This window comes from Lucilia sericata, unplaced genomic scaffold (assembly GCF_015586225.1).
Source record: "Lucilia sericata isolate MDLA Ls3-8-SP2 unplaced genomic scaffold, ASM1558622v1 Contig000203F_arrow, whole genome shotgun sequence".
In the NCBI taxonomy this organism is placed as follows: domain Eukaryota; kingdom Metazoa; phylum Arthropoda; class Insecta; order Diptera; family Calliphoridae; genus Lucilia; species Lucilia sericata.
Window position 1 is genome coordinate 73,497 of NW_023994231.1, and position 21,350 is coordinate 94,846.

A 21,350-nucleotide genomic window follows, 5' to 3' on the forward strand; every position below is an offset into this window, starting at 1 on the left:
AAATACGAGTTTTGCGCTGAAATTTGGCATAAATAAGTTCTATACAAACGAAATCTATTTACAAAATATTATGAGTATCGGATCATAATTGACGCATATAAAGGTCCTCTTCAGAAAATTACTCATACGCTCACGGTTTAAAAATTTATCTAAAATATTTGGGTTTTAAAAATTAATATTTTGTTAGTTCAAAAGAGCTCGGTCCATAATTGATATGGCTTATTCCAAATATCACCCTGATGTTTATAGGGGAGCATTCCTTTTACGGCATACGGTTTGATGGTGGGTATATGAGATTCGGCACAGCCGAATATAACACTCTTACTTGTTAAATTTTAAATGGTCATAAAGTTGAGTTGAGATATAATAAGCAATTTTGGACATACATGTGTTTTGGTAAATTATACCGAAATATATCAAATCTTTTACTTATTTTAAAAGATTAACAAAATACGAGGCAATTCTTCATATTAACTCAAGGTCTTAATGATTATGAGTTTTATCGGAAATTACTTTTTTGTTAAATTTTGTAAACCGTGAACATATGTACATACGGTTATGACTTTTTTTGGCGGCAAAATACCATAACACTGCCTTATATCCCATACTGTCCTGATAATATCGGGCTATTTTTTAAGTCAATTTCGTCAAACAGCTTCCCGCACCGACAGCAATTTCTAAAATGCTTTCATTCGTTATTTTTCAAAAATTATTTTAAAAATTTTCATATAAAAGTATATTATTTTCTATAATATGCAATATTATCGCGATTTGTTAAAATTTCCATAACAAGGATTTAAAGACCAATGTTTTCTTTAAGAAATGTTGGCAAAAACATTTATTTTTCTCATATAGAAAAAGTAAAATTTATACAAAACTTCATCGCATTTGGTGCGGGAACTTTTTTCATGATCGCGAAAAAATAATATCATATTCCTTAACATCTTTTCACGCCCTACAAACTCATGCTATTGTAATTTTGGTATTTGCAAAAATCATAACCCTAACGTAAATATATGGGCAGTAGGGTCAATATGGACCGACTGTCGTAAAATTTGATAAAAAGGTTTCGGTTCGTGCAATATTTATTCGTTTCGAATTTCAACGCTTTACTCGTATTTTTAATGAGCGTTAAGGTAATTGTCAGAGACATATCAGAAACTCACTTATGTGAAATTTCATCGCTATACTCGTATTTTTAAGCCAGTAATGAGCTTTTAAGTAATTTTCTGAAGGGGACCTTATATGGGGGGTAGGTTCAATTATGGACCGATCCTCAAAAAATTTTACAGGGAGATTTTTTCTCATATGGAACTTACTTATGTCGAATTTCATCGTTATACTCGAATTTTTAAAACAGATATGTCCGTTAAAGCTGTTTTTCGGGAGTCCACTTGTATGGGGGCTATCCGAAAATGTGGACCAATATCGATTTCAATAACAAGCAAACCTTACCTATAGAGAATATTTGTGGAAAATTTCAACTCACTATCTCATTCCGTTCGGACTCTATCGTGTTTTCAACAGAGTGACAGATGGACGGACATAGCTTGATCGTCTTAGAATTTAATCAAATATTTTTCTATTTTCAAATTAATTTTTATTAAATTTTTATTAATTTTTCTCATTTTATAATAATTATTTGGAAATATTTATTTTAATAATTAGGCCCGATAGCGGCCTAGGTGTATTTCTTCGGATTTGATGTACTATATATCCTCCTATCAACCTAACCTAACCTATTTTAATAATTATTTCATGATATTTTTAGTCTTGGACTTCAAACAAGAATTGGTTTTTGTCTCTGTATTAACTTTTTACTAAAATAGAAAAATTTAACGAAAAAAATCTGCATAGTTTCTTCATATTTACCATTTTTCAGTATTTAGGTAAATTTTTTTTGGTTTTGTGTAATTTCTTCACAAATTGTACCATTAAAATTATATATTCTTAACATATAATGAATTTCGCCCAATTGCTATACTTCCATATTTATCCAAAGTCATGGAGCGTTTAATGCATAATCAAATTAACAATTTCTTGCAACATAACAATATTCTTACACCACGTCAATCTGGATTTCAACCAAATCATAGTTGCTTAACTGCTTTGACTGATGTACCTGAGTTCTTAAGATTGAAACTGGATAATGATAAGGTCGCATTCTTAATCCTGTTGGATCATTTTAAATGTATTTGTAACTACTTCATTTATTCAGTGCTTTTATGTAAGATTTATTCTTTGTACTGAATTTTACGAAATAAAAACAATAAATAAATAACATTTCAACCAAATCTTTCTAATAAGGTATAAAATAATAACATCGAGCGAAATATATTGGCCCTACACCCACCCTGAAGTATACCAATCGGCTGAGAATAACTATAAGTGAGTCGATTAAGTTATGCCTGTCAGTCTGTCTGTACTATCAAAATTTATACGGATAGGATTTTTTGACCCCATATAACACCTCTTTCAGAAAATAATTTGTTTTTGGTAACAAATTGTTAAAATATATCGGAATTAAGGACAAATGCTTTATTATTAGAAAAATAATCGACATTTTTAACATACTCACTGGTGTAGGGTATCATATGGTCGGCCATGCCCAACTATACATTCTTGATTGCTTTTTTGTGTAGATAATTTTGTTTACATCATTTCTGCATGTAAAATAGTCTGGCAACTTTCTGTGTGACCAAACGTCAATTTTAGTTCGGTGACAGATTATAGAAATAAATATCAATATTTAATATATAAACAACTTAAAAAAACCTAAATATATTATTTTTGTACGCGAAATTGTACTCTTCTTAAAAGTTTTAAAGAATGACTGGCAAAACTCGCAAAAGCTTAAACAATAAAAATAAAGTTATATGTAAACAATGTAAGACTGAAATACTGGAAAGTGATGAGGCTCTGGAATGTGATATTTGCAAAAAAACATTACGTGCGCTCTGCAGTAAAGTTGATAAAAAACAATATGAAAACCTTATTAAAATCCATCACTGGAATATGAGTATCATTTTGTGCGCCAAGAGAAAATGTATGTGCAAACGACATAGCAGAAATAAAAACAAAACTTAATCAGCTCATGTCGTCGCAGTCTTATCTTATTTTGAAAGGTGTAAAGCAAAATAACAAACAAATCAAAACATTAAAAAACAGAATGTTGAGCTTAAAGAAGAAGTGAAGAACTTAAAATCTACTGTCAAATTCTTAAATAACACCAGAGTTCAAAATGACTGCATTATTAATGGAATCGAAGTTGATGATAAAATGACAGCCGTGTATGTTGTTTTGAATATAGCTTCAAAAGCAGGCGTCAATATTCAAGAAGATGATGTAGATGAAACCTATTTTTTGAATTGAAATAAACAAAATAGAAAAACAAACAAAATAATAGAAAATCTATTGTTGTGAAATTTACAAACAAGCTAACTAAACAAAAACATATGCGTGAGAAATCCAAATTAAAGGAAATAAATGAATTGAAAAATGTTTTTATAAATGATTTTCTTTGCAAAGAAACATTACAACTGTTAAACTATGGAAAATCGTTAAAGGAAGTGGGATTCAAATTTATTTATGCTAAAAATGGAAATAGTTTTGCTAAGAAAAATGAAAAGTCTAGGCAATTAATTTTGAAAACCATGGTTGACGTCGATGAATTGTTGAGTAAAACGGTTGGGTGTGGAGCTAACCGTAAAATATTGATGTTGATGATGATGATGATGATGTTGACGATGATGATGACCTTCAATTTGAATCTCCTAATTAAATGTTTAAGTATTCTTTTTGTATAAATTTTACTTTTTTTTAACTAAGTTATTATTATGAATACTAGATATTTTTATAATTTTGAAACATTTAATGTATACTTAAGTGAATATAATTCGAAATCATTTAATATTTCTTCTATTAATGTAAGAAGTATTTCATCAATTGACAAATTTAAAAGATTTAAATCTGAAATAGCTAAATTATCCATACTTCCTGAGATTATTGCGGTACAGGAAACGTGGTTCGAAGAAAAACTTGTTGATCTGTACACCATTAATGGATATAATGCAGTGCATTGTTGTAGAGGTGACAATTATGGTGGAACAACTATGTATATTTCCCAACAAATGAATTATACTGTTCTTGTTGCCAAAAGTCAAAATTTTTTGGAATTAATCTGTATATCACTGCCAAATTTTAAAATAAATAATAAACCCTTGATACTTACTTCGCTTTATCGATCGCAAAAATGTACAATGGAACTCTTTTCGGAAATTTTACAACATTTACTTGATGGTGTTAAAAATTCTCCAAGCATATTTGTTGGAGATTTTAATTATAATCTATTTTGCACAGACAAGTATACCCAATCGTAAATTTCGTTATATATATAATCGTTATATTCTGATCATCTAATAACTAGACCAGAAAGTATTGATTGTGTTTTCAGTAATTGTTCAGATCTAATTTCTGTTAATTCCATTCAAAACAAATTATCTGATCACAATGTAATACTATGTGGAATAAAAACTACCTCTAACTATCATGAATGTACAACAGATAAAGTATGTTGGGTAGATTATGGAAAATTTGGTTCGTACTTGGACAGGAATCTTAATATTTCAGATGAAAGCACTTCCTCGGAACAATGTGAGCAACTTGTAAAAACTCTTTCTTTAGCAGCAATACTATGTTCGAAAAGAACAACTAAAGTAGTAAATTTTCGTCATAAAATATGTCCTTGGATGTCGGAAGAGTTAATATCGTTAATAAAATTAAAAAATAGATTGTTAAAAACACGAAGAAAAAATAAAAATGATAAGTATATATGTGAACGTCTGAAACGATTAACCCTAGTTATAAAAAAATTTAATTAAAAGTTCATGAACAGCTATTATACTTATAATCTGAAGAAATACAGTGGCGATTTTAGGAAAACCTGGCAGTTTTTTAATAATACAATTAGAAAGAAAGATAAATCAATTAAAGACATCATATCTATAAATAATGAAGTTATAACTTCAACTGATGACAAAGTTTTAGCGTTTAATTCATTTATCCACAATTCTTTACAAAATATACGAAGTGTTATTCAACAAGATATTAATGATAATATTTACTTTTTTAATACATTAGTTCCTGCAACAAAAAAAAATCTAAAATTGAATTTATTTTATACACGTTAAATATTAATAAAAGTCCAGGTTACGATAATATTACTCCCAAAATGTTATTAATACGAAAAACGCGTGTTTCAGAATGTATTGTAAAAATATTCAATAAAATGATAAATGATGCCAAATACCCAGATATTTTGAAAAAACACAAAATCATTCCAATACCTAAACTGCAAGGAACCAACAAAATTGAAAATTTTCGTCCAATTTCTATTCTTCCAACTATTGACAAAATATTTGAAAAATTAATGTATGACCAGTTAACAAATTATCTAGATGAAAAAAAAAATACTGTACGATCGTCAATTTGGATTTAGGAAAGGTAGTGGATCGGGGGAAGCGGTCATTAATGTTATCGACTATGTTTGTAGCGGTATCGGTGTATTTTTTGACTTATCCAAAGCTTTCGATTTGGTGGATCACGAAATACTTATTAAAAAGCTAAATTATGTTGGTTTTTCAAAAAAATCTCTCGATCTATTTGAAGATTATCTAAAAAATAGAAAACAATTCATGCAGTTAGACAATTACAGAAGTAATGAACTGGACGTAGTGTGCGGAGTTCCACAAGGCAGTGTACTTGGTCCATTATTATTAAACATTTTTATTAATGACATAAAAAACTTGGAATTTAATGGCCAATTATTTATGTTTGCAGACGATATATGTCTTTTGTATAATTATGATCATGAGGAAGTACTTAAAATAAATATTGAACATGATTCTTCAATATTATCAGAATTTTTAGGGTTAAATAAATTAATATTGAATTCCAAAAAAAAAAAAAAAAAAACAAATTCGTCAGATTTAAACACCATTTATCCAGAAATTATGAACTTATGAGTGTCCATATAGACGGTCAACTAATTAAAGAATCAGAAAGTGTAAAATATCTTGGCATAGTACTAAATCACAATCTTTCCTGGGAAAACCACATTTATAATATAAAATCAAAAGTTTCAACGGGCATTGGAATTCTATATAAGTACAAGAACAAATTAAATGTTCATACAAAAATGTTAATCTATCAATCACTAATTCATTCACATTGTACTTATCTTCCAGTAATTTATGGTTATAAAATGAATGCAGCACTGAGATCATTGCAATCATCACAAAACAAAGCATTAAAAATTGTTTTCAACCTACCCTTGCGTTTTGGTACAATCCAGTTGTTCATTCATTTCTGCAAGGAATGAAAATGCAAAGATTACTAAAAAAACTTTTTGTAATTTATTTGGAACATAAAAAGTTTTTAAAAATCCATTTTATAAAGAGTATAAAAAACAAACAAAATATTATGACAAAAAAATAAATAAAACTTACAATGAAAAAAGATATTTAGGAACATAGATATATAATTAAATATGGAAATAATAGGTTATTATTTTCTGTTTTTTCTTTTGTTCGACCAGCTTATTTACCGCCAATTCCCTGATCTTTTTCAATACTTTAATGTCAGCTTTGGACAGCCCATTAGACAGCTTTGTTAAAAATTTCGACAGCTTCTTTGGCTTTAATGTTGTTTTCAGGCGCTTCAATAATACAGTCGCCATCATCGTCGGACTCTTCAATTAAATCATTTTCATCAAATGGCGTGACGCAATCACAAGTATTATTGATCCAATCTCTAATGTTTACAGCAGTAAATACTTCCTGAGGGCACAATGTCTGTAGAAGATCTGCAGCAGTATTTTCTAAAGATCTATCCTCTGATTGCCACTCTTCTTTTAAAACGCTCAAAGGAACATTAAATTCAGGATCGTCTTCATCATTTACCATATTCAAAATATTTTTCCAACAGTTAGATAAAGTTTCTTTACCAACTCGGTTCCAGGATGCCTCTAGAATAGAAACTCCTTCTTTAAGTGTGATTTTTTCATCGATTCAAGCAAATCCCCCTCTCTTGCAATAATTGTTGCCAGAAGACTGTTCCTATAATGAAGTTTGGTGATTCTAATTGCATTTTGATCCATTGGCTGGATCAGAGCCCTTACATTTGGAGGCATGAACATAGCTTCTATGGAACCATCCTCGGATTTAAGGTCGGATTCTGGTGGATGGGATGGGGCAATATCTATTATGAGTAAAGCTTTTACTGGTAATCCTTTCTTCTTTAAAAAATCTGTCACCTTAATGAAAAATAAAACAGTAAGAATCCCAATTGAACTATTTTTACATGTTTACTTACCTCTGGCACAAAACAGTTGTGAAACCATTCTTTAAAAATGGAAGAAGTCATCCAAGCAGACTTTGAATTTCTGTAGTTTACTGGACAGATCAAATTTTTAAAACTGCGATTATTTTTCGATTTTCCTATTACTAAAAGTTTTATTTAGACCCTGACGCATTTGCACAGCATAAAAATGTTATCCTTTGTTTTTCCAATTTTGCACTTGGAGCGCTTTTCTCCAATGACGTTACATATGTCTTTTGTGGGAGAAGTTTCCAATATAGACCAGACTCATCGGCATTATACAACTGATCATTGGATGAACCCAAATCTTCTATATTTGCTTTCAATTTAATTTTAAAAGGATTTACGAACTGAGATTGCACAGAAAGTTTTTCACCGCTTATCTGAAGGAGCCGAATTCCGTATCTCTGTTTAAATTTTTGTAGCCACCTATCGCTAGCATTGAAGTCATTTCCGTTTTCACTTATATTTTTGTGAATTTGTTTGGCTTTCTCTTTCAACATCAACCCACTTACAGGGAGGTTTTTATTCCGCATGCAAATAAACCACTTATAGAGCGATTTTTCCATTTTTGAAAGCTCTGAAGATCGTAATGTTTTGCGTTTTCCGGGCCCATAAAACGTATTGTTCACACATTTCAAAACATTGTCTTTTTTACTTTTTATTGAACATATCGTTGATTTTGCAACTTTATACTTTTTACTTAACACTGTAACACTCGATCCTTTTTTTAATATTCCAAAATTTCGCATTTTTCATTTAAGGATAAAAACTTTCGACTGTTTTTAGACATCACTAATTTTAAAAATAAATTCACGAACCTACCGCAACAAGTTACATAAAGCTACAAGCATTAAATACCTTTAAAATAATGGCATGCTATGGTATTTATTAATTCGGGGATTCCCAACATTAAAAATAAATGCTTCTACAAATTAAAAAGTCCCCAAAAATTATAAAAAAAAATGTTCACTATTTCGAGCCATTAAACTTTGTATTCGAGTATTCGCGTTTAAGTTTTGAAAATGAACCCTGCAGATGCCCCAGGGACGGCGCTGTGGCGGCTCAAAGTAGGGTACCTACGACATGTAAAATTTTTAAACTCGTGCCATTTTTTGGTTTTTCACCCAAAGATTTTTATATGTTCTTAAATCCCAAAGCTGGGATCAGAAAACTGAAAGCAGTTTTGGAAACCTCAATATGTTTTCTATTTACTCCAAAAGTATTTTCCCAGTCCTGAAAGAAATGTGGACCCTATGGGCAAAAAAGTAAAAAATCCCATTTTTTGGATTTTCATTCCTATTTTTGCGAATTGCGGGATGCCCTTTGACCTTTTCAATTTTTTTTTGCATTTTCTTATTTGAAATGACAAATTTAACAAGCGTTGAAAATTTCATTGAGTTTTGTTCATAAATAAAGATTTCGTCATATATTACATATTTGTTTAATTTCTAAAACTATGATTTATATCAAAATTTTAATAGGGTCGCAGATAGCTACAACAATTTAGTCCATATTTATCCCTTAATATCTTTTTTAGTTAGATATGGAAATTCTCGATTCTTTTAGTATTAAATATGACAGAACATATTTAAATATCGTACCTGTATCGGAAATGACAAGAATTGGTATATAAGTAAACTTCTCAGATTTTAAGTACCATATTTAATAAATCTACAATGAAGATTACATTAAAGTACGAAGAGTTGTGTTCCGTTTTATGGAGTGTATCTTCAAAAGGGCCAGGAAGAATTGAAGACATTTCAAAACTTTTTGATGTAAAAAGTAAGTCTGTGGATGGAAATCAAAAGAAATTTCGATTAAAATTTTGTAGTTGGATGGAAACTACTATGGAAATCTCAACTTACAACACATCAACAGGAGCGCCTTGCAAGTCATACGAAGACTTATGTTCAAGGTCAAAAAAAAGGGGGTCACACAAAAACTTTTTTCAATCTCAAATGAGAAAATTGCTGATACATTTAACGAAATGCTGAAAAAGGAAAACCAACCTATGGATGCCGTACATATTGCAACTATTCTTCCTAATGCATCACCAAAACGACTTAAGCGAATTGTGGAAAGTATACCAACTCCAACATCACAATCAAATTTTACTGAAGAGGAAGCAATAGCGCTTATGTTGGAACTGGGTCTCAGTCGAAATAAGTACCAAATATTAAGGAAAGCTCTGCATGAAAAAGGACACAATATATTACCATCATACAAGGCGATCCAGGAAAAATATCAGCTAAGCTTGCCATAACAGAAACTTCTTCCTTCTGGAGATGCTCAATATGTAATGAGAAAAAGTCGCAATTCTCAAATATAAACAAAAGCAGAAGTATTAATGAAGAAGTCCTGTCTTTCGGAATTTCACCACTTCATGCCAGAATACGATTTTTGGATTACTTTTTACACATAGCATACGACCTCAAATATAGAAGTGTGCCAGAGAATCTTACTAAATCAACAAAAAATAATGAAGAATTGAAAGAACTGAGAGCTGCGGAAAAAAGCAGAATCCAAGAAGAATTTAAAGTTCAGATGGAATTAATCATCGACAAACCACTTCCAAGGTGCGGTAGTACAAATGACGGTAATACGGCGAGAAGGTTTTTTCGTGATTTTGAAATTTCTTCAAAAATAACTGGAATCGACAAGGAGTTGCTTCGAAGAGTTAACACTATTTTAATGGCACTGAATAGTAAACATAAAATTAATGGAAATCGATTTGGGAAATATACATCTGAAATATCTAAGTTACTTGTATCTCTGTATCCATGGAGGGAATTAACACCAACAGTACACAAAGTATTGTGTCATGGTCAAATAATAATTGAATCGAATATTCTTCCACTTGGAGAGTTAACAGAAGAAGCCCAGGAAGCGAGGAATCGAGATTTTAAGCATGTTCAACTATTCAGCTCAAGAAAATGCTCCAGGCAATCACAGAATGAAGATATTTTTAATAGTTTACTTCTATCTTCTGATCCTGTTCTTTCAACTATGCGAAAAAGATGGATTTGTTATGAAACTCTATCATCTCAAAACAAGGAATATTTAAAGGACTTATATTACCTTCTGGATATGTATACCGATATGACAGATTATTTTATAGAAAATAAGTAGTGTTAGGAATTAACTATATAAGTAGGTTGTAAGAATTAATTGTATTATGTTTAAGATAAACAGTTCAAATAAAAAAAGCTATTATACTAACTGATGATATTGTATTAAATTGTGTTTTATATTTCGGTGGGCGGGAAAGGTGGTTTGTGTGGGGTGATTTAGGTGTTGTTGTGCGTGGCTCATAATAAAATTATAATTTTTTTATTGTATATACAATGTTATAGTCTTTAATAAAATAGGTTAGGTTAGGTTAGGTTGATAGGAGGATGTATACTACATCAAATCCGAAGAAATACACCTAGGCCACTTTCGGGCCTGTTGTGCGCTCCAATTCAAGAAAAAAAAAAAAAAATTGTTCACTGAATGTATTATTTTTCCATGTTCAGAAACTCAGTTTCCTGGACGTAATTCCTAAGAATCTTCCAATCGGTGTTGGTTAAGAATGTTATTTCCGGAATAACATCACTTCCAAGATACTTGGATCTAACTTCGACGAATGCCTGACAATGGCAAAGAAAGTGCTCCAGAGTTTCACTGTCCTCTCCACATGCTCTACATTCGTCTGAATCCGCACGTTCAATTTTGTATAGATGTGCTCGTAATCCTGTGTGTCCACTGAGAATACGTACCATCATACTAACCTCAGACTTGCTCATTTTGAGAAGATTTCTCGTCTTGCTCTCATCAGGGTCACCCCATAGAATCTTTGTGGTTCTACCCACCGTTTCATTATTCCAAGAGGCCTTATGTGATTCTCTCATCCATATTTTTAATTCAGCTTTTGTTGCGTCGAATGGTTTTGCGTTTGTCAGGTTAACTACATCGAGCTTCCTTCCCTTTTAAGCTATTACATTCGCCCTTTCGTTGCCGACTACTCCCGAGTGGCCTGGTACCCATATGATGTGAACCTTACCTCTGGGAGAGTATTCAGTTAAAGCTTTCTTACAATCCAATACGGTCTTAGATTTAATTCTATTCGCACAAATTGCCTTCTGGCTGTCGGTAAATATATTAAGCCCTGTGGGCGCCATATTTATTCTAATCCAATTTACACATTTCGTTATTGCTCGTACTTCTGCCTGGAAGCTTGTGTTATGATTAGGTAAACGGTGGTAAATTTCTGTTTCTGGGTCTTCAATAAAGAACCCAAGGCCCACTTTGTCCCCTAATTTAGAGCCATCCGTGTAGCAACGGATTCCTACTGGTATTTGCTCTAATGTTCCGCTTGACCAAGACATTCTATCTGGGATTAGCGTTTCAAAGTTTCCGACATATTCAGTGTCTGGTATGCGATCAGGCACGTCCGATGAATGTGTATAACCTTCCAATGTGTACAGTATACATTGATGACGTGTCCTATAACCGTTTTTGGCCAGTTCGCCTAAAGTAAAGAGCCGTTCGGCTGTAAGCGCCGCCTCATATCTTATATATGTTTCAATGGGTGGAATATCTAGCAACGTTTCCAGAGCCTTGGTTGAAGTAGTACACATGGCACCACTTATACCCAAGCAGCATGTACGCTGAACTCCCTGTAGTAGTTTGATATCACACTTTTTGTCCAAAGCAGTCCACCAGATTATTGAAGCATAAGCTAGAATTGGTCTAATTCACTTTTATAAAGCCAATTTGTCATAGTAGGACTAAGACCCCATTTCATGCCTATGGTTCTCCTACATATCGCCCAGCACCGATGTGCCTTGTTGATCCTATCCTCTATGTGGTGTCTCCATTTTAATTTCCGGTCAAGTATTACACCTAAGTACTTAACTTTGTCCGTCACCGGTATCTTCTTGCCCAGGAAGCAAGGTTCAGTATATGTAGAAATTTTTGTCTTTCTTGTGAAAAGACAGATTTCCGTCTTCGCTGGGTTAACATTGAGGCCTCTCGGTTAAGCCCAGCTCAAGGCCGTATTCAGAGCCTCCTCAGCTCTTCTACACAAGTAATTTGGATCCTTTCCCTTTAAAAGTATTACGACATCGTCTGCATAGCAGACAGGTCTAAGTCCTTTCTCGGTTAGGGTCCTTAGGAGGCTATTAATCGTGGTAACCCAGAGTAAAGGTGACAAAATGCCACCCTGTGGTATACCGCGAAATACCTTTTTCCTGATAGTTATATCGTACATCTCGCAGCTTATCCATCTGTTCCTTAGCATGTAGTTGATCCAGTTACGGAGCACCCGGTCAACATAAAACTGGTCTAGGGATTGGATAAGTGTATCAGTGTGCACGTTATTGAAAGCGCCTTCGATGTCAATGCATACCGCCAGTGTATACAGTTTGCTATCGAAAGATTCACCTATGTAGTGGACAACTTCATTTAAAGCGGTTTCCACCGATCGTCCCTTTACATAAGCATGCTGCTTATATTTAAGGTCTTTGTATGGTATGCTGCTTTTAACCATGCTATCGACTATCCGTTCCAAGGTTTTAAGTAGGAAGGACGTAAGACTTATCGGTCGATAGGACTTAGGTGTCGCATAGCTAGGTTTCCCTGGTTTGGGTATAAATATTACCCTTGCATCCTCCTATTTAACTGGGGTATATGTCAATTTTAAGCATGCAGTGAATATCTGTGGCAGATGTACGGAAACCAGTCCCGCCTCCATCTGCAAAAGTGCCGGGAAAATTCCATCCGGCCCTGCAGCTTTATAGGGAGCAAAGCTCTTGATTGCCCCTTTAACCATATCAGTTGTAATAACTATTTCCGTGTTACCCTCCCCTTCCTCCAATATCGGTTCATCTATGTTATTCGATATACCGGGTGGGAAATGAGAATCCATTAGGAGTTTCATTGTCTCCTCCATATCCTCAAGCCTCCTGTCCGTGTCATCGATCATAGATTCCGGTTGGACATGAGTTTTGGATAGGAATTTTTTATCTTCGATACGTCATTTACGCTATCTACCTGTTCACAGAAAAGTTTCCAGGAGTCTCGTTTGGCTTTGCGAAGAGTCTTCCCAAGGTTCGGATCTCCCCAGTTACCCAGGGTTTTTCCTGGGCAGATCTCCGCTCTCGCAGAGGGCAGCTGTCCTCGAACGATTCAATCAGGGCACTTGTGAACGTTTCCACTTTGGCATCTATATCCTCTTTATTTCAACATTGAAAAGTGTCCTGACTTAAACGGTTCTTTAGTAAGGTCCCGAACATTGTCCAATTAGTTTTAGACTTATTCCGAAACTTTATCGGCTTTGGTGGTGGCCTTAGTATTTTGAAGCTTATGTACCGATGATCAGAAATAGAGTGCTCGTCCGAAACTCTCCAATCCTGAATTTCGTTTATAAGCTCTTCTGAACATATAGTTATATCTAATACTTCTTCTCTGATTCTATTGACGAAGGTAGCTTTATTACCTAAGTTCAATGTTATCAAGTCTTTAGTATTAAAGAAATCCATGAGGGCTTGTCCCCTGCGATTGGTGTTTGTACTACCCCAAGCTACATGGTGCGAGTTGGCATCACAACCTATTACAATTTTCTTATTTTTCCTTTGTGCCTCTTCAACCAGTTTCATCAGATCCGACGTTGGTGGTAGTGTCGGAGAATCGAAAGGCAGGTAAATAGATGCAAGGAATATGTTGCCACGACCTTGCTTCAGCACCGTTGCATCCGATGTTGATAATCCTGTTGAGAGGAGAAAACATAAGTTCTTGTGACATAAGATACATGTTCTCGGGCGAGATCCTGTATCAGCGTAGAAAAGTTGGAAATTTACGTGATTTAATCCAGAAACCTTGTTGCGAATCGTCCAAGGTTCCTGGATTAAAGCTATATGTATTTTACCTGTGTTGATTTTAGCCATCAGAGCGTTGGTAGCTGTCTCGCTCCGATGGAGGTTTATTTGGATAACCTCAATCATGGTCATCCATTAAACTGTCTTCCAGCGAGTTGGTGGTCACCTCCTCGCTCTTTGGATTTGACTCCTCCGGATAGCCTGAAGTGGCTATTAATGCAGTGAGTACTGTTGATGGCACTGCGGTGTCCTTATCAGGCATAGGAATAGCAGTATTTTTAATAGACACATTCCCAATTCTGGAGAGCATTGCTGTTCTGTCTTTTGGCGGGTGAGTGATTTCCTCCTCGCTTTTAGGATTTGACTCCTCAACATTGCTAGTACTTGCTAATGATGCTTTGGGTACTGTCTTAGGTGTTTTAGTGTCCTTGTCGGGCCGGTTTTGACAGCCCTTTCAATCGGCGCCTTCCCAATTTTGGAAAGGGCAACTACACTTTCTTCTGGCGAGTTAATGGTAAATTCCTCGATTTTAGGATTTGACTTCTCAACGTTATCAGTAGTGGATACTGTTGCTGTGGTCTTAGGTTTTTTAGTGTCCTTTTCGAGGCTTGTTGTAACAGCCCTTCCAATCGGCACCTTCCCAATTTTGAATATGACAGATTTAGAGGCGAAGTAAACCCTACCTTTATTCTTGGCAAGACTAGCCATGGATTTCTGGTCGATACCTATTACAAATAAAGTTCCCTCAGGTTCTTCTTTCCTGTAAAAGACATCCCATTTTTCCACGGCCAGCTCAGCATTTTGACCTCCAAGAATTTCCAGTATACGTTCATTAGCCAGTTTACTGCCCCATCCTTTTATGTAGACAGTGGACTTTAGGAGCACCGGAAGCTCGCTCTTCTTTGCCAGTCCCAGCCTAGCGCCGTCCCAGGGAGGAGGGATACTTTTCACCAAGTTCTTTAGGGTGCTAACACATTGGTGAGATGCCAACCTCATCAACATCACGCCCATGCTGAACTCACAGCTCTCGCTCTCGTTTGCCCTTTGAAGCGATTGCATGGTCCACTATCTTATTGTTGACCAGGTCTTCTATTTTACTCTGTTGGTCTATTGGAATTTTGCCTGTCGGATTACCGGCATCGTAAACTGCATAGCAGAGATCGTCCCGGTGCCTACTTCTGGCAACTTTGGCGTAAGATGGCGGCTTTTTTCCTTTTCCTCCGTCTAGCTTCTCCTTCCTCGTTTTTCGGGGCTTCTTTTGAGATTCCCTTACCTTCGAGGTTGATTTCGCCGACGTGTTCGTCTTCGGAATATCTGGCTTGGCGTTGTCACCCTTACTCGCAGGATTCTCAATTGAGATTCCTTTGAGTGAAGTACGGCTTGGCTTCGACTGTGTATTAGAAGACGGGGAGCTCTTTTTCTTCTTAGGTTTATTCTCAGTTGTCAACTCCTCGGGAGACCTGATCCTTTTTGCCTCAGATCTTGTGAGAGAGTCCGATTTTTCCTTTGGAGTGTCGTGGGATTGACTAACTATGATTTCCTGAAGCATCTTTTTCAACTTCCTCCTCTGTGCTCCAGAAAGTCTTTTCTTAGTAATAGGTAGTTTAGCTATGCTATCACTCACCTCTTTCACCATTTGCTCTACTTCATCCTTTTTGGGATTTGCTATAATGGTATTATTATTATCATCTGAGGATTCAGAGTCGGAACCCTCACCTATATTTAAAGGCTGAGGTAGCTTAGAGCTCTCTCCGAGTACATCCTTCTCTTTCACCCCTATATTTTTGCCAGCGGCATGCTGTACACTTGACGCATTGTCTGCCACGGAGGCCAAGGTACCCACCTCCGTAGTAGTATTCTGCTCACGATTGCAGGATGACGACGACACGTGACTCGCGAGTAGATCAACACTTGCCGCCGGTACTGGGTTATTTAGGCCCTGCACCGTAACTTTTATCTTTTTATTTTTATTTTCCATATTTGTTTTTTTCCAGTTTTTTGGTCCGCGGGGAATATAATATTCCCAGGTGGTGGACAATCTGCCCTCCCTCAGCTTAAGTGAAATTAAAGCTGGGAGAGGACAGATGGTCCATCACCACCCCCTATCCGCCACCCGGGGACGCGCTCGGTAGGAAAAAACTGGAAAACTCCCCCGAGCTTTAATAAAATAATTAACTAAATAATTTTTAATAAAATAATTAACTAAATAATTTTTAAAAATTGTCCAAATATTTTATTCAACACCAAATGTATGTTCTGTCATACTTAATACTAAAATATGAAAAAGATTAAATTAAAGGACACAGGTTTAAATGAACATATTTTTGAATGTAATTGAGATATTGGCTTGAAATTTTTTGTAAAGGGTCGAGAATTTCCATATCTAACTAAAAAATGATATTAAAGGATAAATATGGACTAAATTGTTGTAGCTATCTGCGACCCTATTAAAATTTTGATATAAATCATAGTTTTAGAAATTAAACAAATATGTAATATATGACAAAATCTTTATTTATGTACAAAACTCAATGAAATTTTCAATGCTTGTTAAATTTCTCATTTCAAATAAGAAAATGCAAAAAAAATTGAAAAGGTCAAAGGGCATCCCGCAATTCCCAAAAATAGGAATGAAAATCCCAAAAATGGGATTTTTACTTTTTTGCCCATAGGGTCCACATTTCTTTCAGGGCTGGGAAAATACTTTTGGAGTAAATAGAAAACATATTGAGGTTTCCAAAACTGCTTTCAGTTTTCTGATCCCAGCTTTGGGATTTTAGAACATGTCGCCCAATGTTGAAGTTTTGATAAAAAATAGGTCATATTCGGAAGGACGCATTGGCAACATTTTCAAAAAAATAGGACAAGTTTTTTACGCCAAAGCGTTCTGCGTAAAGATACCTTTTAGAAAACTATAAAATTGTTATATGTTCTTAAAGAAAATTTTATTTTATTAATAAAAGAGTTAAGACACATCTTTGGCAAAAAAACGGCAAAAATCTAAAATTTTTTGAATTTTTAAATTAAAAAACGTATATTTTTGGATCTGTAAATGATATTGATCTGAAATTTTTTGTATATTATTGTAAATTTTGGACCATTTGGTCCAAAATTACGCCCGGTATTCAAAAAAAGGCGGACCAAGGTATGGTAAATTTTGTATCACTAAATTTTTAAATGCCTATAACTCGGATATTATAAGAGATAAGTAGTATGTCCAAGCACGTTTTTTCAAGATCTCGTCGAGCGCTTTCAGAAAATATAAAAATCTTTGTATTTGGGTGAAAAACAAAAAAAAAAAATTGCACGAGTTTAAAAATCTTACATGTCGTAGGTACCCTACTTTGAGCCGCCACAGCGCCGTCCCTGGGGCATCTGCGGGGTTCATCTTCAAAACTTAAACTCGAATACACCTTGAATACAGCCGTTTAGAAATGACAGATTTATTTCCAAAAAATTTCGATTCTGCCCCACTGTGGAGCGCCCATTTAAAAAACTGAGGGTTCACATTAGTGGATAGTTCATTATATTGAATGTTCACATTACCGCGAGTTCACTTACTATATGTCTTTAAATGTATTAAACATATTGGCAATCATAACATAGAATTTAGTCGTAATATATTACATACACAAAGAGTTACAAGACATGCGATGGATTTAAAAGTCGTAAGATGTCGCCTAGATTTAACGAAACAACGTATTCTCTATGCTGGCCCTAATGAGTTCAACCACCTACCTGATAATTTAAAAAATATTTCAGTATTGTCAACCTTTAAAAGAATTTTGAAAGAATATTTACTAGAAAATGTTGAATTATTTCTTGAAAATTAGTAACAAAACATAACATAATTGTAAATAATTTAAGATGCCTTTTTGCCTCTAAAAAGCCATTTCGGCGCTGAGGCATAATATATTATTGAATATGCAAAAAAATTTTTGAAATAAATAAAAATAAAGACCAAACAATGCAAAAATGCATGATTTTTATAAATACATGGCTTTGGAAATTGTCAATAACTTTGTTGTTTGTCCTTTTGATATAAATTTGTTATACCTCTTTGGATAGATAATAATTTTCTCTAGATGATAAGATTTGATAAACAATAAAAAAATGATTTTAATAGCACAATTTTTGAAGAAATAAAAAAAGTCCTATTATTTACCAAATTTTACACTTTTCAATTGAATTCCGGCACGGGTTCCCGTTATCCGATGGGACTAAAATTTTACAACAGTTAGTTTTATACACTAATAAACGAAACGATGGAAAAATTATTATCGTAAAACACTACGCAAACGCCATAAATGGAAAAGCTCTATCTACTTCAAATCATAAAATCGGAGATCTCGTCTTTATAATGACCGATCTTCAGCCGCCTTACGAATGGTTCAGATAATAATGTACGCATTACCGAAGTAAAAATAAGATCAGGAATCATTACTCGGCCCATAGTCAAATTAAAATCTCCATAAATCCATAATGAGTACCATAGCGCAATCCGATCAAGCGAGGACCAAAGCCACAACGAGTGGTTACAAGACACCGCTATGTAAGCTGTTTAGCTAAATGTCATGTGGTTCAGTCTTGCACCTAAATGGCAAGCTGTCGCAACGTGCTCACCTAAATCAACCCACAATTACCCAATCAACCGGTCATCAACTGCAACAAAATAAGCCAACTGTATCAACCTCAACTCTAACCACAACCCCAAATAGAATGATAATAACACTGTGTGACACTCATTATAATGCTTTTTATAGACCTAGATGAGATGATCATTTTACCATTTTTAGAATCTTCAATATACTCTAAAAGTAGAAAAATGTTGAAAGAAACGCCTTTTTTAACTTTACAGAAAAAAATATTTACTAAAAAATTATTTCTCAAAATTTTCTTAGTCGATTCAATATTTTTCAACTGTTTTGAAAAGAGTTTCCTTTGTACTTTTTAAAAAGTACTCACACTTTCATATTTTTACGGAAATGTGTAAAATATTTAGATCTAAATACAATTTATTATATTTCTTTTTAAATGTTTTACAATTCAAGATCATTTTTGACCCACACTTTATTTGAAAACATATTTTTAAATATTTTTTTATTTTAGCTCAACTTTTATGAATAACTTAAGATATGGAACGTGGAAATCAGATAAAAACTGACAACTATACAGACCTACAAACTTCACTAGGTCTCGCGGTGAGTGTATTGATTTTTTGTAATTTTGTCACACCGTTTAATTGAAGCCATAAAGTATTTAGCCAACGATCTCTGTTCCATCACTAAGAAGCTGCAGTGAATCAACTAAGTTATTTGCCTACCTTTTTTAAGAGAATTTTTTGTTCATAAATAAAATTCGACAAAACAGTTAAAAAGTAAATTTTTGTTTTCCAATTTTTGGTGCATTTGTTGTTGCATTTTATTATTTTTCATCAGAATTTGTAGGTCAATAAAGTATTTTGCATTTTTTAAATTCCGGTTAATTTCGTTGGGTTTTTCAAATTATTTTTTAATTACATTCTAGAATTAATTTTTTATTGTTAAAAGGAAATGTGTTAAGTATTTTTCAATTGCAATTTGCAAAACTGTGTGAAACTGTGAAGTTATTTGCGTTAAAAATGTTTAAAGGGAAATAATGAGGCAATTCCAATATAAAAAATTTGTTTAGATTTTTAGAACAAGTGTAAATCAATGAAATACAATTATGAGATGTTTAATCAATATCACCAAAGAATATAAAATAGAGTAATTGATGAAATGACCCAAAGAATTATTAGAATAAACGCACTGAGTGGTCTTTCAAAATCTTTAACTACCAAATGGGAGTGGCTTGTATCCAAGGAAAACCATTTAACTCCTCATTTATCTTATCCAAAGTCCATATACGAAGTAGGAAGAACATTATATTTAAATTTAGACCTCTAAACAGACATTAGGCTGCTTGGAACCAATATAAAGTGAACTGTCCTGTAGTACAGGAAAAATACATAATTTAGATATTTACAAACAGAGGCGGTTATCATCACCTAAGGTCCACAAAAGCAATATTTTTCAGCTTATATATATACATATATATAAATATATATATATATATATATATATATATATATATATATATATATATATATATATATATATATATATATATATATATATATATATATATATATACATATATATATATATATATATATATATATATATATATATATATACTACAGGACAGTTCACTTTATATTGGTTCCAAGCAACCTAATGTCTGTTTAGATGTCTAAATTTAAACATAATGTTCTTCCTACTTCGTATATGGACTTTGGATAAGATAAATGAGGAGTTAAATGGTTTTCCTTGGATACAAGCCGCTCCCATTTGGTAGTTAAAGATTTTGAAAGACCACTCAGTGCGTTTATTCTAATAATTCTTTGGGTCATTTCATCAATTACTCTATTTAATATTCTTTGGTGATATTGATTAAACATCTCATAATTGTATTTCATTGATTTACACTTGTTCTAAAAATCTAAAAAAATTTTTTATATTGGAATTGCCTCATTATTTCCCTTTAAACATTTTTAACGCAAATAACTTCACAGTTTCACACAGTTTTGCAAATTGCAATTGAAAAATACTTAACACATTTCCTTTTAACAATAAAAAATTAATTCTAGAATGTAATTAAAAAATAATTTGAAAAACCCAACGAAATTAACCGGAATTTAAAAAATGCAAAATACTTTATTGACCTACAAATTCTGATGAAAAATAATAAAATGCAACAACAAATGCACCAAAAATTGGAAAACAAAAATTTACTTTTTAACTGTTTTGTCGAATTTTATTTATGAACAAAAAATTCTCTTAAAAAAGGTAGGCAAATAACTTAGTTGATTCACTGCAGCTTCTTAGTGATGGAACAGAGATCGTTGGCTAAATACTTTATGGCTTCAATTAAACGGTGTGACAAAATTACAAAAAATCAATACACTCACCGCGAGACCTAGTGAAGTTTGTAGGTCTGTATAGTTGTCAGTTTTTATCTGATTTCCACGTTCCATATCTTAAGTTATTCATAAAAGTTGAGCTAAAATAAAAAAATATTTAAAAATATGTT

The 21,350-nt window shown here is 33.3% G+C and overlaps 1 protein-coding gene and 1 pseudogene across 1 annotated transcript in view; both read right to left on the minus strand.

Moving 5' to 3' along the window:
- LOC119601984 (calcineurin-binding protein cabin-1-like) overlaps positions 1-21,350 on the minus strand; it is a 446,878-nt gene that overhangs the window by 22,676 nt on the left and 402,852 nt on the right. The gene's annotated exons all lie outside the window — the stretch shown is intronic.
- Positions 6,657-7,354, minus strand: LOC119601987 (annotated as a pseudogene).